At 34.0% G+C, this 17,084-nt stretch overlaps 1 long non-coding RNA gene across 1 annotated transcript; it reads right to left on the reverse strand.

Annotated features, from left to right (window-relative positions):
* Window positions 1-1,103: 1,103 nt before the first annotated feature.
* LOC148788672 (uncharacterized) lies at window positions 1,104-3,072 on the reverse strand. The gene is made up of 3 exons (XR_016064836.1): window positions 2,707-3,072; window positions 2,129-2,194; window positions 1,104-1,315 (listed from the first exon to the last, which is right to left on the reverse strand). It is a non-coding gene; the product is annotated as an uncharacterized LOC148788672 (long non-coding RNA).
* Between the last annotated feature and the right edge of the window lie 14,012 nt (window positions 3,073-17,084).

A 17,084-nucleotide genomic window follows, 5' to 3' on the forward strand; every position in this document is an offset into this window, starting at 1 on the left:
CCATTTTACACTAACTTGTAGTTATTATTATGCTTATCAAAATATACCACACAAATGCATGGGACTTGACCTACATTTGGTTCAAGTTTCTTCGAATTGTGACAACGTTCAAAACTTAGCTCTTTTGCACGGTTTTATTAAAGCAAGTTCGTTTCCCTTTTACAGTGACTTGTAGTTATTATTACGTTTATCAAATTTACCACACAAATGCATGGGTCAAGACCTACGTGTGGTTCGAGTTTCGTGCAATTCTGAAAACATTCAAAATTTAGCTGTTTTGCATGGTTTTAGTAAAGCAACTTCGTTTCCCTTATACACTAACTTTCATTTGTTATTACGCTTTGCAAATTTATGACACAAACGAATGGGTGTAGACCAGCGTTTGGGTCAAGTTTCACGGAATTCTATGAACGTTCAATATTTAGCTGTTTTGCACGGTTTATTAAAGCAAGTTCGTTTCCATTTTTACACTAACTTGTAATTATAATTACGCTTAGCAAATTTACCACACAAATGCATGGGTCTAGACCACATTTGGGTCATGTTTCGTGGAATTCTGAGAACGTTTGATACTAAGCTGTTTTGCAGGATTTTTTTAAAGCAAGTTCATTTTCCTTTTACACTAACTTGTAATTATACTTACGCTTAGCAAATTTACCACACAAACCACATTTGGGTCAAGTTTCGTGGAATTCTGAGAACGTTTGATACTAAGTTGTTTTGCACGATTTTTTTAAAGCAAGTTCGTTTCCCTTTTACACTAACTTGTAGTTATTATTATGCTTATCAAATTTACCACACAAATGCATGGGACTAGACCTACGTTTGGTTCAAGTTTCATCGAATTGTGAGAACGTTCAAAATTTAGCCCGTTTTGCACGGTTTTATTAAAGCAAGTTCGATTCCCTTTTACACTGACTTGTAGTTATTATTACGCTTAGCAAATTTACCACACAAATGCATGGGTCAAGTGTAGCACCCCCTTTGCTACAAGGGCTATACCTACCCTAAACGTTATACTTATTGTAATCCTTGTGTTTATATATATAAATGTATATAATAATTTAATCCATGTGTATACGTAACCCCAACGTCATAATAGGTATTATCAACCCACAACATTATATATATATACATATCACACACCACAAGGTGATTCATCACAAGTAATCTGTACGCTTATATTCTCTCTGTACAAACAAAATGTGCTTTGTACTCTAACTGACAAAGAGGAGAAAACTGCATACTGGCCCGACCTGCCTGGGTATAACGTGTAGACCTAGCATTCAACAGTCAGACATCTCAGAGTCTACTCCTGAAATAAAACGTCAGCAGAGGGATGAGCCTGCCACTCAGTAAGTAAATAACCAGTCCTATCTATATATGAATGTCAACCATAGCCCAAACAAGATAAACAAGCAACACTAATGGAATACAATCAATTTAATTCCAACATAATCAACTTTATTACACCACATGACTATCTCATAATGAAACAACTAACCAAACTCCATTTTTCCTAGTTTGCTTACCAGAAGGTGATATTGTGTTTTTCCCGCCAACTCAATCTCACCATTATTAAATTTAAGTGAATCCCCTTGACAGCCGGCTCATCAATCTCATTTCGCATCATAGCTCTTTCAATTCGCATCATAGCTCTTTTATTTCGCATCATAGCTCTTTTCACATCACATCTTTTTTTTCATATCGCATCAAAGCTCTTTTCATTTCATTTCTTTCTCATATCGCATCAAAGCTCTTTTCATTTCATTTCTTTCTCATATCGCATCAAAGCTCTTTTCAACACGTCAAGGGGTATTCACGCCACAATTATATTCAATTTCCACTACTCCCTCATTTCCACATATCACCATTCTTGTAAGCAACTAGTAACGTTAAACAATATATCATTACATTCTCATTTTCAGATACCCACAACACAACATACAACAAACATGATATTCAACATATTTTCTCATTCCACGTACACAATGCCATCAATCAATTCAAATCATTCGCCACGCATATATTTTCGGATAAAACAATATCAGCATGAATCACAAAGTCATATAATAGTAATACCACAAATAAAAAGAACATATATAGATAATACTAATTATTTACTTACCTCAACCTCACAACGTTTCTTTTTACTCAATCGCTAATTGTCAGTCCTTTCACCTCACCCCGTATCCTATAATGAGTTATACCATATACAATTAATATATCGAGAATATCGTAATTTTTTTAAAATATAATATTAAATATCATTTGTACAATTTCTAATAATTCGTTAATATTCTATTTCTATCAAAATACAAATCTTCATTTTTCCTCTTTATTAACATACCATTTATTAAATATAATTCTCGGAATATTTCTATGAATTTTCTATCAATTTCTCGCTATTATACTCTTTAATTAAACAATAATACATATAATTGCGTATTTGGCTAATAATCCCGATGAAATTGTACAAATTGGCTATAGCAACATTCAATCTAATAAATTTAACAATCTAATTGACCAATGATATCATTTTTATATTCAATTTAATATTTAATTCGACACTATTTTAAATAGTCAAACTCATAAAATATTCCGATTAAATAGTGCATCACTTAGTATAAACAACATTTAGTAAATAAACTAATTAAATAATATAATTATATAAATTAATAAAATTTTAAAATGATAAAATCGTACCTCTGTTTCTTTCTTTCCTGCGCAAGAGCAAGCCTCACTTTTTATGTGTGTGTGTTATGCATGTGTGTATGTAATATGCTTGTGTGTGTATTTAAGGAAAAGAGAGGAGAGTGAGGCGGTGGGCTGGTGGGCCCACCCTCAATTTTCTTTTCTTTCTCTCATATATATATATATCACTTACTAATATATATATATAACTTACATATATGTATTTACATTATATTACTTACTTATATATATACTATTTATATATATATAATATTATTATTATTTTATCTAATTAATTAGACTTTTCTCAAAATACCATTTACGTCCTTCCTAATTTTCTTAATTAATAGAAATTATCCCAAAATATTATAACGAACTCCAATTTAATCCATTCAAGTGTTATTATATTTCAATTATGGCCCATAATTTATTTACCAATTAACTAAGTTTCATAAAAATTTACCAATTGATCCCCCAATTATATATTATAATTTTTGGGGCGTCACATCAAGGCCTACGTTAAGTTCGAGTTTCGTAGAATTTTGAGAACATTCAAAATTTAGCTGTTTTGCATGGTTTTTAGTAAAGCAAGTTCGTTTCCCTTATACACTAGCTTTTATTTATTATTACGCTTCGCAAATTTACGACACAAACGCATGGGAGTAGACCAACGTTTGGGTCAAGTTTCATGGAATTCTATGAACGTTCAATATTTAGCTGTTTTGCACGGTTTATTAAAGCAAGTTCGTTTCCATTTTTACACTAACTTGTAATTATAATTACGCTTAGCAAATTTACCACACAAATGCATGGGTCTAGACCACATTTGGGTCAAATTTCGTGGAATTCAGAGAACGTTTGATACTAAGCTGTTTTGCACGATTTTTTTAAAGCAAGTTCGTTTCCCTTTTACACTAACTTGTAGGTATTATTATGCTTATCAAATTTACCACACAAATGCATGGGACTAGACCTACGTTTGGTTCAAGTTTCATCGAATTGTGAGAACGTTCAAAATTTAGCTGTTTTGCACGGTTTTATTAAAGGAAGTTCGTTTCCCTTTTACGCTGACTTGTAGTTATTATTACGCTTAGCAAATTTACCACACAAATGCATGGGTCAAGGCCTACGTTTAGTTCGAGTTTCGTGGAATTTTGAGAACATTCAAAATTTAGCTGTTTTGCATGGTTTTAGTAAAGCAAGTTCGTTTACCTTATACACTAGCTTTTATTTATTATTACGCTTTGCAAATTTACGACACAAACGCATGGGTGTAGACCAACGTTTGGGTCAAGTTTCATGGAATTCTATGAACGTTCAATATTTAGCTGTTTTGCACGGTTTATTAAAGCAAGTTCGTTTCCATTTTTACACTAACTTGTAATTATAATTACGCTTAGCAAATTTACCACACAAATGCATGGGTGTAGACCACATTTGGGTCAAGTTTCGTGGAATTCTGAGAACGTTTGATACTAAGCTGTTTTGCACGATTTTTTTAAAGCAAGTTCGTTTCCCTTTTACACTAACTTGTAGTTATTATATGCTTATCAAATTTACCACACAAATGCATGGGACTAGACCTACATTTGGTTCAAGTTTCATCGAATTGTGAGAACGTTCAAAATTTAGCTGTTTTGCACGGTTTTATTAAAGCAAGTTCAATTCTCTTTTACACTGACTTGTAGTTATTATTACGCTTAGCAAATTTACCACACAAATGCATGGGTCAAGGCCTACGTTTCGTTCGAGTTTCGTGGAATTTTGAGAACATTCAAAATTTAGCTGTTTTGCATGGTTTTAGTAAAGCAAGTTCGTTTCCCTTATACACTAGCTTTTATTTATTATTACGCTTTGCAAATTTACGACACAAACGCATGGGTGTAGACCAACGTTTGGGTCAAGTTTCATGGAATTCTATGAACGTTCAATATTTAGCTGTTTTGCACGGTTTATTAAAGCAAGTTCGTTTCCATTTTTGCACTAACTTGTAATTATAATTACGCTTAGCAAATTTACCACACAAATGCATGGGTCTAGAGCACATTTGGGTCAAGTTTCGTGGAATTCTGAGAACGTTTGATACTAAGCTGTTTTGCACGATTTTTTTAAAGCAAGTTCGTTTCCCTTTTACACTAACTTGTAGTTATTATTATGCTTATCAAATATACCACACAAATGCATGGGACTTGACCTACATTTGGTTCAAGTTTCTTCGAATTGTGACAACGTTCAAAACTTAGCTCTTTTGCACGGTTTTATTAAAGCAAGTTCGTTTCCCTTTTACAGTGACTTGTAGTTATTATTACGTTTAGCAAATTTACCACACAAATGCATGGGTCAAGACCTACGTGTGGTTCGAGTTTCGTGCAATTCTGAAAATATTCAAAATTTAGTTGTTTTGCATGGTTTTAGTAAAGCAACTTCGTTTCCCTTATACACTAACTTTCATTTGTTATTACGCTTTGCAAATTTATGACACAAACGAATGGGTGTAGACCAGCGTTTGGGTCAAGTTTCACGGAATTCTATGAACGTTCAATATTTAGCTGTTTTGCACGGTTTATTAAAGCAAGTTCGTTTCCATTTTTACACTAACTTGTAATTATAATTACGCTTAGCAAATTTACCACACAAATGCATGGGTCTAGACCACATTTGGGTCAAGTTTCGTGGAATTCTGAGAACGTTTGATACTAAGCTGTTTTGCAGGATTTTTTTAAAGCAAGTTCATTTCCCTTTTACACTAACTTGTAATTATACTTACGCTTAGCAAATTTACCACACAAACCACATTTGGGTCAAGTTTCGTGGAATTCTGAGAACGTTTGATACTAAGCTGTTTTGCACGATTTTTTTAAAGCAAGTTCGTTTCCCTTTTACACTAACTTGTAGCTATTATTATGCTTATCAAATTTACCACACAAATGCATGGGACTAGACCTACGTTTGGTTCAAGTTTCATCGAATTGTGAGAACGTTCAAAATTTAGCTGTTTTGCACGGTTTTATTAAAGGAAGTTCGTTTTCCTTTTACGCTGACTTGTAGTTATTATTACGCTTAGCAAATTTACCACACAAATGCATGGGTCAAGGCCTACGTTTAGTTCGAGTTTCGTGGAATTTTGAGAACATTCAAAATTTAGCTGTTTTGCATGGTTTTAGTAAATCAAGTTCGTTTCCCTTATACACTAGCTTTTATTTATTATTACGCTTTGCAAATTTACGACACAAACGCATGGGTGTAGACCAACGTTTGGGTCAAGTTTCATGGAATTCTATGAACGTTCAATATTTAGCTGTTTTGCACGGTTTATTAAAGCAAGTTCGTTTCCATTTTTACACTAACTTGTAATTATAATTACGCTTAGCAAATTTACCACACAAATGCATGGGTCTAGACCACATTTGGGTCAAGTTTCGTGGAATTCTGAGAACGTTTGATACTAAGCTGTTTTGCACGATTTTTTTAAAGCAAGTTCGTTTCTCTTTTACACTAACTTGTAGTTATTATATGCTTATCAAATTTACCACACAAATGCATGGGACTAGACCTACATTTGGTTCAAGTTTCATCGAATTGTGAGAACGTTCAAAATTTAGCTGTTTTGCACGGTTTTATTAAAGCAAGTTCAATTCTCTTTTACACTGACTTGTAGTTATTATTACGCTTAGCAAATTTACCACACAAATGCATGGGTCAAGGCCTACGTTTAGTTCGAGTTTCGTGGAATTTTGAGAACATTCAAAATTTAGCTGTTTTGCATGGTTTTAGTAAAGCAAGTTCGTTTCCCTTATACACTAGCTTTTATTTATTATTACGCTTTGCAAATTTACGACACAAACGCATGGGTGTAGACCAACGTTTAAGTCAAGTTTCATGGAATTCTATGAACGTTCAATATTTAGCTGTTTTGCACGGTTTATTAAAGCAAGTTCGTTTCTATTTTTACACTAACTTGTAATTATAATTACGCTTAGCAAATTTACCACACAAATGCATGGGTCTAGACCACATTTGGGTCAAGTTTCGTGGAATTCTGAGAACGTTTGATACTAAGCTGATTTGCACGATTTTTTTAAAGCAAGTTCGTTTCCCTTTTACACTAACTTGTAGTTATTATTATGCTTATCAAATATACCACACAAATGCATGGGACTTGACCTACATTTGGTTCAAGTTTCTTCGAATTGTGACAACGTTCAAAACTTAGCTCTTTTGCACGGTTTTATTAAAGCAAGTTCGTTTCCCTTTTACAGTGACTTGTAGTTATTATTACGTTTATCAAATTTACCACACAAATGCATGGGTCAAGACCTACGTGTGGTTCGAGTTTCGTGCAATTCTGAAAACATTCAAAATTTAGCTGTTTTGCATGGTTTTAGTAAAGCAACTTCGTTTCCCTTATACACTAACTTTCATTTGTTATTACGCTTTGCAAATTTATGACACAAACGAATGGGTGTAGACCAGCGTTTGGGTCAAGTTTCACGGAATTCTATGAACGTTCAATATTTAGCTGTTTTGCACGGTTTATTAAAGCAAGTTCGTTTCCATTTTTACACTAACTTGTAATTATAATTACGCTTAGCAAATTTACCACACAAATGCATGGGTCTAGACCACATTTGGGTCAAGTTTCGTGGAATTCTGAGAACGTTTGATACTAAGCTGTTTTGCAGGATTTTTTTAAAGCAAGTTCATTTCCCTTTTACACTAACTTGTAATTATACTTATGCTTAGCAAATTTACCACACAAACCACATTTGGGTCAAGTTTCGTGGAATTCTGAGAACGTTTGATACTAAGCTGTTTTGCACGATTTTTTTAAAGCAAGTTCGTTTCCCTTTTACACTAACTTGTAGCTATTATTATGCTTATCAAATTTACCACACAAATGCATGGGACTAGACCTACGTTTGGTTCAAGTTTCATCGAATTGTGAGAACGTTCAAAATTTAGCTGTTTTGCACGGTTTTATTAAAGGAAGTTCGTTTTCCTTTTACGCTGACTTGTAGTTATTATTACGCTTAGCAAATTTACCACATAAATGCATGGGTCAAGGCCTACGTTTAGTTCGAGTTTCGTGGAATTTTGAGAACATTCAAAATTTAGCTGTTTTGCATGGTTTTAGTAAAGCAAGTTCGTTTCCCTTATACACTAGCTTTTATTTATTATTACGCTTTGCAAATTTACGACACAAACGCATGGGTGTAGACCAACATTTAAGTCAAGTTTCATGGAATTCTATGAACGTTCAATATTTAGCTGTTTTGCACGGTTTATTAAAGCAAGTTCGTTTCTATTTTTACACTAACTTGTAATTATAATTACGCTTAGCAAATTTACCACACAAATGCATGGGTCTAGACCACATTTGGGTCAAGTTTCGTGGAATTCTGAGAACGTTTGATACTAAGCTGTTTTGCACGATTTTTTTAAAACAAGTTCGTTTCCCTTTTACACTAACTTGTAGTTATTATTATGCTTATCAAATATACCACACAAATGCATGGGACTTGACCTACATTTGGTTCAAGTTTCTTCGAATTGTGACAACGTTCAAAACTTAGCTCTTTTGCACGGTTTTATTTAAGCAAGTTCGTTTCCCTTTTACAGTGACTTGTAGTTATTATTACGTTTAGCAAATTTACCATACAAATGCATGGGTCAAGACCTATGTGTGGTTCGAGTTTCGTGCAATTCTGAGAACATTCAAAATTTAGCTGTTTTGCATGGTTTTAGTAAAGCAACTTCGTTTCCCTTATACACTAACTTTTATTTGTTATTACGCTTTGCAAATTTACGACACAAATGCCTGGGTGTAGACCAACGTTTGGGTCATGTTTCATGGAATTCTATCAACGTTCAATAATTAGCTGTTTTGCACGGTTTATTAAAGCAAGTTCGTTTCCATTTTTACACTAACTTGTAATTATAATTACGCTTAGCAAATTTACCACACAAATGCATGGGTCTAGACCACATTTGGGTCAAGTTTCGTGGAATTCTGAGAACGTTTGATACTAAGCTGTTTTGCAGGATTTTTTTAAAGCAAGTTCATTTCCCTTTTACACTAACTTGTAATTATACTTACGCTTAGCAAATTTACCACACAAACCACATTTGGGTCAAGTTTCGTGGAATTCTGAGAACGTTTGATACTAAGCTGTTTTGCACGATTTTTTTAAAGCAAGTTCGTTTCCCTTTTACACTAACTTGTAGCTATTATTATGCTTATCAAATTTACCACACAAATGCATGGGACTAGACCTACATTTGGTTCAAGTTTCATCGAATTGTGAGAACGTTCAAAATTTAGCTGTTTTGCACGGTTTTATTAAAGGAAGTTCGTTTTCCTTTTACGCTGACTTGTAGTTATTATTACGCTTAGCAAATTTACCACACAAATGCATGGGTCAAGGCCTACGTTTAGTTCGAGTTTCGTGGAATTTTGAGAACATTCAAAATTTAGCTGTTTTGCATGGTTTTAGTAAAGCAAGTTCGTTTCCCTTATACACTAGCTTTTATTTATTATTACGCTTTGCAAATTTACGACACAAACGCATGGGTGTAGACCAACGTTTAAGTCAAGTTTCATGGAATTCTATGAACGTTCAATATTTAGCTGTTTTGCACGGTTTATTAAAGCAAGTTCGTTTCTATTTTTACACTAACTTGTAATTATAATTACGCTTAGCAAATTTACCACACAAATGCATGGGTCTAGACCACATTTGGGTCAAGTTTCGTGGAATTCTGAGAACGTTTGATACTAAGCTGTTTTGCACGATTTTTTTAAAACAAGTTCGTTTCCCTTTTACACTAACTTGTAGTTATTATTATGCTTATCAAATATACCACACAAATGCATGGGACTTGACCTACATTTGGTTCAAGTTTCTTCGAATTGTGAGAACGTTCAAAACTTAGCTCTTTTGCAAGGTTTTATTTAAGCAAGTTCGTTTCCCTTTTACAGTGACTTGTAGTTATTATTACGTTTAGCAAATTTACCATACAAATGCATGGGTGAAGACCTATGTGTGGTTCGAGTTTCGTGCAATTCTGAGAACATTCAAAATTTAGCTGTTTTGCATGGTTTTAGTAAAGCAACTTCGTTTCCCTTATACACTAACTTTTATTTGTTATTACGCTTTGCAAATTTACGACACAAATGCCTGGGTGTAGACCAACGTTTGGGTCATGTTTCATGGAATTCTATCAACGTTCAATAATTAGCTGTTTTGCACGGTTTATTAAAGCAAGTTCGTTTCCATTTTTACACTAACTTGTAATTATAATTACGCTTAGCAAATTTACCACACAAATGCATGGGTCTAGACCACATTTGGGTCAAGTTTCGTGGAATTCTGAGAACGTTTGATACTAAGCTGTTTTGCAGGATTTTTTTAAAGCAAGTTCATTTCCCTTTTACACTAACTTGTAATTATACTTACGCTTAGCAAATTTACCACACAAACCACATTTGGGTCAAGTTTCGTGGAATTCTGAGACCGTTTGATACTAAGCTGTTTTGCACGATTTTTTTAAAGCAAGTTCGTTTCCCTTTTACACTAACTTGTAGCTATTATTATGCTTATCAAATTTACCACACAAATGCATGGGACTAGACCTACGTTTGGTTCAAGTTTCATCGAATTGTGAGAACGTTCAAAATTTAGCTGTTTTGCACGGTTTTATTAAAGGAAGTTCGTTTCGCTTTTACGCTGACTTGTAGTTATTATTACGCTTAGCAAATTTACCACACAAATGCATGGGTCAAGGCCTACGTTTAGTTCGAGTTTCGTGGAATTTTGAAAACATTCAAAATTTAGCTGTTTTGCATGGTTTTAGTAAAGCAAGTTCGTTTCCCTTATACACTAGCTTTTATTTATTATTACGCTTTGCAAATTTACGACACAAACGCATGGGTGTAGACCAACGTTTGGGTCAAGTTTCATGGAATTCTATGAACGTTCAATATTTAGCTGTTTTGCACGGTTTATTAAAGCAAGTTCGTTTCCATTTTTACACTAACTTGTAATTATAATTACGCTTAGCAAATTTACCACACAAATGCATGGGTCTACACCACATTTGGGTCAAGTTTCGTGGAATTCTGAGAACGTTTGATACTAAGCTGTTTTGCACGATTTTTTTAAAGCAAGTTCGTTTCCCTTTTACACTAACTTGTAGTTATTATTATGCTTATCAAATATGCCACACAAATGCATGGGACTTGACCTACATTTGGTTCAAGTTTCTTCGAATTGTGACAACGTTCAAAACTTAGCTCTTTTGCACGGTTTTATTAAAGCAAGTTCGTTTCCCTTTTACAGTGACTTGTAGTTATTATTACGTTTATCAAATTTACCACACAAATGCATGGGTCAAGACCTACGTGTGGTTCGAGTTTCGTGCAATTCTGAAAACATTCAAAATTTAGCTGTTTTGCATGGTTTTAGTAAAGCAACTTCGTTTCCCTTATACACTAACTTTCATTTATTATTACGCTTTGCAAATTTATGACACAAACGAATGGGTGTAGACCAGCGTTTGGGTCAAGTTTCACGGAATTCTATGAACGTTCAATATTTAGCTGTTTTGCACGGTTTATTAAAGCAAGTTCGTTTCCATTTTTACACTAACTTGTAATTATAATTACGCTTAGCAAATTTACCACACAAATGCATGGGTCTAGACCACATTTGGGTCAAGTTTCGTGGAATTCTGAGAACGTTTGATACTAAGCTGTTTTGCAGGATTTTTTTAAAGCAAGTTCATTTCCCTTTTACACTAACTTGTAATTATACTTACGCTTAGCAAATTTACCACACAAACCACATTTGGGTCAAGTTTCGTGGAATTCTGAGAACGTTTGATACTAAGCTGTTTTGCACGATTTTTTTAAAGCAAGTTCGTTTCCCTTTTACACTAACTTGTAGCTATTATTATGCTTATCAAATTTACCACACAAATGCATGGGACTAGACCTACGTTTGGTTCAAGTTTCATCGAATTGTGAGAACGTTCAAAATTTAGCTGTTTTGCACGGTTTTATTAAAGGAAGTTCGTTTTCCTTTTACGCTGACTTGTAGTTATTATTACGCTTAGCAAATTTACCACACAAATGCATGGGTCAAGGCCTACGTTTAGTTCGAGTTTCGTGGAATTTTGAGAACATTCAAAATTTAGCTGTTTTGCATGGTTTTAGTAAAGCAAGTTCGTTTCCCTTATACACTAGCTTTTATTTATTATTACGCTTTGCAAATTTACGACACAAACGCATGGGTGTAGACCAACGTTTGGGTCAAGTTTCATGGAATTCTATGAACGTTCAATATTTAGCTGTTTTGCACGGTTTATTAAAGCAAGTTCGTTTCCATTTTTACACTAACTTGTAATTATAATTACGCTTAGCAAATTTACCACACAAATGCATGGGTCTAGACCACATTTGGGTCAAGTTTCGTGGAATTCTGAGAACGTTTGATACTAAGCTGTTTTGCACAATTTTTTTAAAGCAAGTTCGTTTCCCTTTTACACTAACTTGTAGTTATTATATGCTTATCAAATTTACCACACAAATGCATGGGACTAGACCTACATTTGGTTCAAGTTTCATCGAATTGTGAGAACGTTCAAAATTTAGCTGTTTTGCACGGTTTTATTAAAGCAAGTTCAATTCTCTTTTACACTGACTTGTAGTTATTATTACGCTTAGCAAATTTACCACACAAATGCATGGGTCAAGGCCTACGTTTAGTTCGAGTTTCGTGGAATTTTGAGAACATTCAAAATTTAGCTGTTTTGCATGGTTTTAGTAAAGCAAGTTCGTTTCCCTTATACACTAGCTTTTATTTATTATTACGCTTTGCAAATTTACGACACAAACGCATGGGTGTAGACCAACGTTTAAGTCAAGTTTCATGGAATTCTATGAACGTTCAATATTTAGCTGTTTTGCACGGTTTATTAAAGCAAGTTCGTTTCTATTTTTACACTAACTTGTAATTATAATTACGCTTAGCAAATTTACCAAACAAATGCATGGGTCTAGACCACATTTGGGTCAAGTTTCGTGGAATTCTGAGAACGTTTGATACTAAGCTGTTTTGCACGATTTTTTTAAAGCAAGTTCGTTTCCCTTTTACACTAACTTGTAGTTATTATTATGCTTATCAAATATACCACACAAATGCATGGGACTTGACCTACATTTGGTTCAAGTTTCTTCGAATTGTGACAACGTTCAAAACTTAGCTCTTTTGCACGGTTTTATTAAAGCAAGTTCGTTTCCCTTTTACAGTGACTTGTAGTTATTATTACGTTTATCAAATTTACCACACAAATGCATGGGTCAAGACCTACGTGTGGTTCGAGTTTCGTGCAATTCTGAAAACATTCAAAATTTAGCTGTTTTGCATGGTTTTAGTAAAGCAAGTTCGTTTCCCTTATACACTAACTTTCATTTGTTATTACGCTTTGCAAATTTATGACACAAACGAATGGTTGTAGACCAGCGTTTGGGTCAAGTTTCACGGAATTCTATGAACGTTCAATATTTAGCTGTTTTGCACGGTTTATTAAAGCAAGTTCGTTTCCATTTTTACACTAACTTGTAATTATAATTACGCTTAGCAAATTTACCACACAAATGCATGGGTCTAGACCACATTTGGGTCAAGTTTCGTGGAATTCTGAGAACGTTTGATACTAAGCTGTTTTGCACGATTTTTTTAAAGCAAGTTCGTTTCCCTTTTACACTAACTTGTAGTTATTATTATGCTTATCAAATTTACCACACAAACTAGACCTACATTTGGTTCAAGTTTCATCGAATTGTGAAAACGTTCAAAATTTAGCTGTTTTGCACGGTTTTATTAAAGCAAGTTCGATTCCCTTTTACACTGACTTGTAGTTATTATTACGCTTAGCAAATTTACCACACAAATGCATGGGTGAAGTCCTACGTTTAGTTCGAGTTTCATGGAATTTTGAGAACATTCAAAATTTAGCTGTTTTGCATGGTTTTAGTAAAGCAAGTTCGTTTCCCTTATACACTAGCTTTTATTTATTATTACGCTTTGCAAATTTACGACACAAACGCATGGGTGTAGACCAACGTTTGGGTCAAGTTTCATGGAATTCTATGAACGTTCAATATTTAGCTGTTTTGCACGGTTTATTAAAGCAAGTTCGTTTCCATTTTTACACTAACTTGTAATTATAATTACGCTTAGCAAATTTAGCACACAAATGCATGGGTCTAGACCACATTTGGGTCCAGTTTCGTGGAATTCTGAGAACGTTTGATACTAAGCTGTTTTGCACGATTTTTTTAAAGCAAGTTCGTTTCCCTTTTACACTAACTTGTAGTTATTATTATGCTTATCAAATTTACCACACAAATGCATGGGACTAGACCTACGTTTGGTTCAAGTTTCATCGAATTGTGAAAACGTTCAAAATTTAGCTGTTTTGCACGGTTTTATTAAAGCAAGTTCAATTCTCTTTTACACTGACTTGTAGTTATTATTACGCTTAGCAAATTTACCACACAAATGCATGGGTCAAGGCCTACGTTTAGTTCGAGTTTCGTGGAATTTTGAGAACATTCAAAATTTAGCTGTTTTGCATGGTTTTAGTAAAGCAAGTTCGTTTCCCTTATACACTAGCTTTTATTTATTATTACGCTTTGCAAATTTACGACACAAACGCATGGGTGTAGACCAACGTTTAAGTCAAGTTTCATGGAATTCTATGAACGTTCAATATTTAGCTGTTTTGCACGGTTTATTAAAGCAAGTTCGTTTCTATTTTTACACTAACTTGTAATTATAATTACGCTTAGCAAATTTACCAAACAAATGCATGGGTCTAGACCACATTTGGGTCAAGTTTCGTGGAATTCTGAGAACGTTTGATACTAAGCTGTTTTGCACGATTTTTTTAAAGCAAGTTCGTTTCCCTTTTACACTAACTTGTAGTTATTATTATGCTTATCAAATATACCACACAAATGCATGGGACTTGACCTACATTTGGTTAAAGTTTCTTCGAATTGTGAGAACGTTCAAAACTTAGCTCTTTTGCACGGTTTTATTAAAGCAAGTTCGTTTCCCTTTTACAGTGACTTGTAGTTATTATTACGTTTAGCAAATTTACCATACAAATGCATGGGTCAAGACCTACGTGTGGTTCGAGTTTCGTGCAATTCTGAGAACATTCAAAATTTAGCTGTTTTGCATGGTTTTAGTAAAGCAACTTCGTTTCCCTTATACACTAACTTTTATTTGTTATTACGCTTTGCAAATTTACGACACAAATGCCTGGGTGTAGACCAACGTTTGGGTCATGTTTCATGGAATTCTATCAACGTTCAATAATTAGCTGTTTTGCACGGTTTATTAAAGCAAGTTCGTTTTCATTTTTACACTAACTTGTAATTATAATTACGCTTAGCAAATTTACCACACAAATGCATGGGTCTAGACCACATTTGGGTCAAGTTTCGTGGAATTCTGAGAACGTTTGATACTAAGCTGTTTTACACGATTTTTTTAAAGCAAGTTCGTTTCCCTTTTACACTAACTTGTAGTTATTATTATGCTTATCAAATTTACCACACAAATGCATGGGACTAGACCTACGTTTGGTTCAAGTTTCATCGAATTGTGAGAACGTTCAAAATTTAGCCCGTTTTGCACGGTTTTATTAAAGGAAGTTCGATTCCCTTTTACACTAACTTGTAGTTATTATTACGCTTAGCAAATTTACCACACAAATGCATGGGTCAAGGCCTACGTTTAGTTCGAGTTTCGTGGAATTTTGAGAACATTCAAAATTTAGCTGTATTGCATGGTTTTAGTAAAGCAAGTTCGTTTCCCTTATACACTAGCTTTTATTTATTATTACGCTTTGCAAATTTACGACACAAACGCATGGGTGTAGACCAACGTTTGGGTCAAGTTTCATGGACTTCTATGAACGTTCAATATTTAGCTGTTGTGCACGGTTTATTAAAGCAAGTTCGTTTCCATTTTTACACTAACTTGTAATTATAATTACGCTTAGCAAATTTACCACACAAATGCATGGGTCTAGACCACATTTGGGTCAAGTTTCGTGGAATTCTGAGAACGTTTGATACTAAGCTGTTTTGCAGGATTTTTTTAAAACAAGTTCGTTTCCCTTTTACACTAACTTGTAATTATAATTACGCTTAGCAAATTTACAACACAAATGCATGGGTCTAGACCACATTTGGGTCAAATTTCGTGGAATTCTGAGAACGTTTGATACTAAGCTCTTTTGCACGATTTTTTTAAAGCAAGTTCGTTTCCCTTTTACACTAACTTGTAGTTATTATTATGCTTATCAAATTTACCACACAAATGCATGGGACTAGACCTACGTTTGGTTCAAGTTTCATCAAATTGTGAGAACGTTTGATACTAAGCTCTTTTGCACGATTTTTTTAAAGCAAGTTCGTTTCCCTTTTACACTAACTTGTAGGTATTATTATGCTTATCAAATTTACCACACAAATGCATGGGACTAGACCTACGTTTGGTTCAAGTTTCATCGAATTGTGAGAACGTTCAAAATTTAGCTGTTTTGCACGGTTTTATTAAAGGAAGTTCGTTTCCCTTTTACGCTGACTTGTAGTTATTATTACGCTTAGCAAATTTACCACACAAATGCATGGGTCAAGGCCTACGTTTAGTTCGAGTTTCGTGGAATTTTGAGAACATTCAAAATTTAGCTGTTTTGCATGGTTTTAGTAAAGCAAGTTCGTTTCCCTTATACACTAGCTTTTATTTATTATTACGCTTTGCAAATTTACGACACAAACGCATGGGTGTAGACCAACGTTTGGGTCAAGTTTCATGGAATTCTATGAACGTTCAATATTTAGCTGTTTTGCACGGTTTATTAAAGCAAGTTCGTTTCCATTTTTACACTAACTTGTAATTATAATTACGCTTAGCAAATTTACCACACAAATGCATGGGTCTAGACCACATTTGGGTCAAGTTTCGTGGAATTCTGAGAACGTTTGATACTAAGCTGTTTTGCACGATTTTTTTAAAGCAAGTTCGTTTCCCTTTTACACTAACTTGTAGTTATTATTATGCTTATCAAATATACCACACAAATGCATGGGACTTGACCTACATTTGGTTCAAGTTTCTTCGAATTGTGAGAACGTTCAAAACTTAGCTCTTTTGCACGGTTTTATTTAAGCAAGTTTGTTTCCCTTTTACAGTGACTTGTAGTTATTATTACGTTTAGCAAATTTACCATACAAATGCATGGGTCAAGACCTATGTGTGGTTCGAGTTTCGTGCAATTCTGAGAACATTCAAAATTTAGCTGTTTTGCAT

The sequence above is a fragment of the Sesamum indicum genome, linkage group LG3 (assembly GCF_026168435.1).
Source record: "Sesamum indicum cultivar Baizhima isolate 11 linkage group LG3, ASM2616843v1, whole genome shotgun sequence".
NCBI classification, from domain to species: domain Eukaryota; kingdom Viridiplantae; phylum Streptophyta; class Magnoliopsida; order Lamiales; family Pedaliaceae; genus Sesamum; species Sesamum indicum.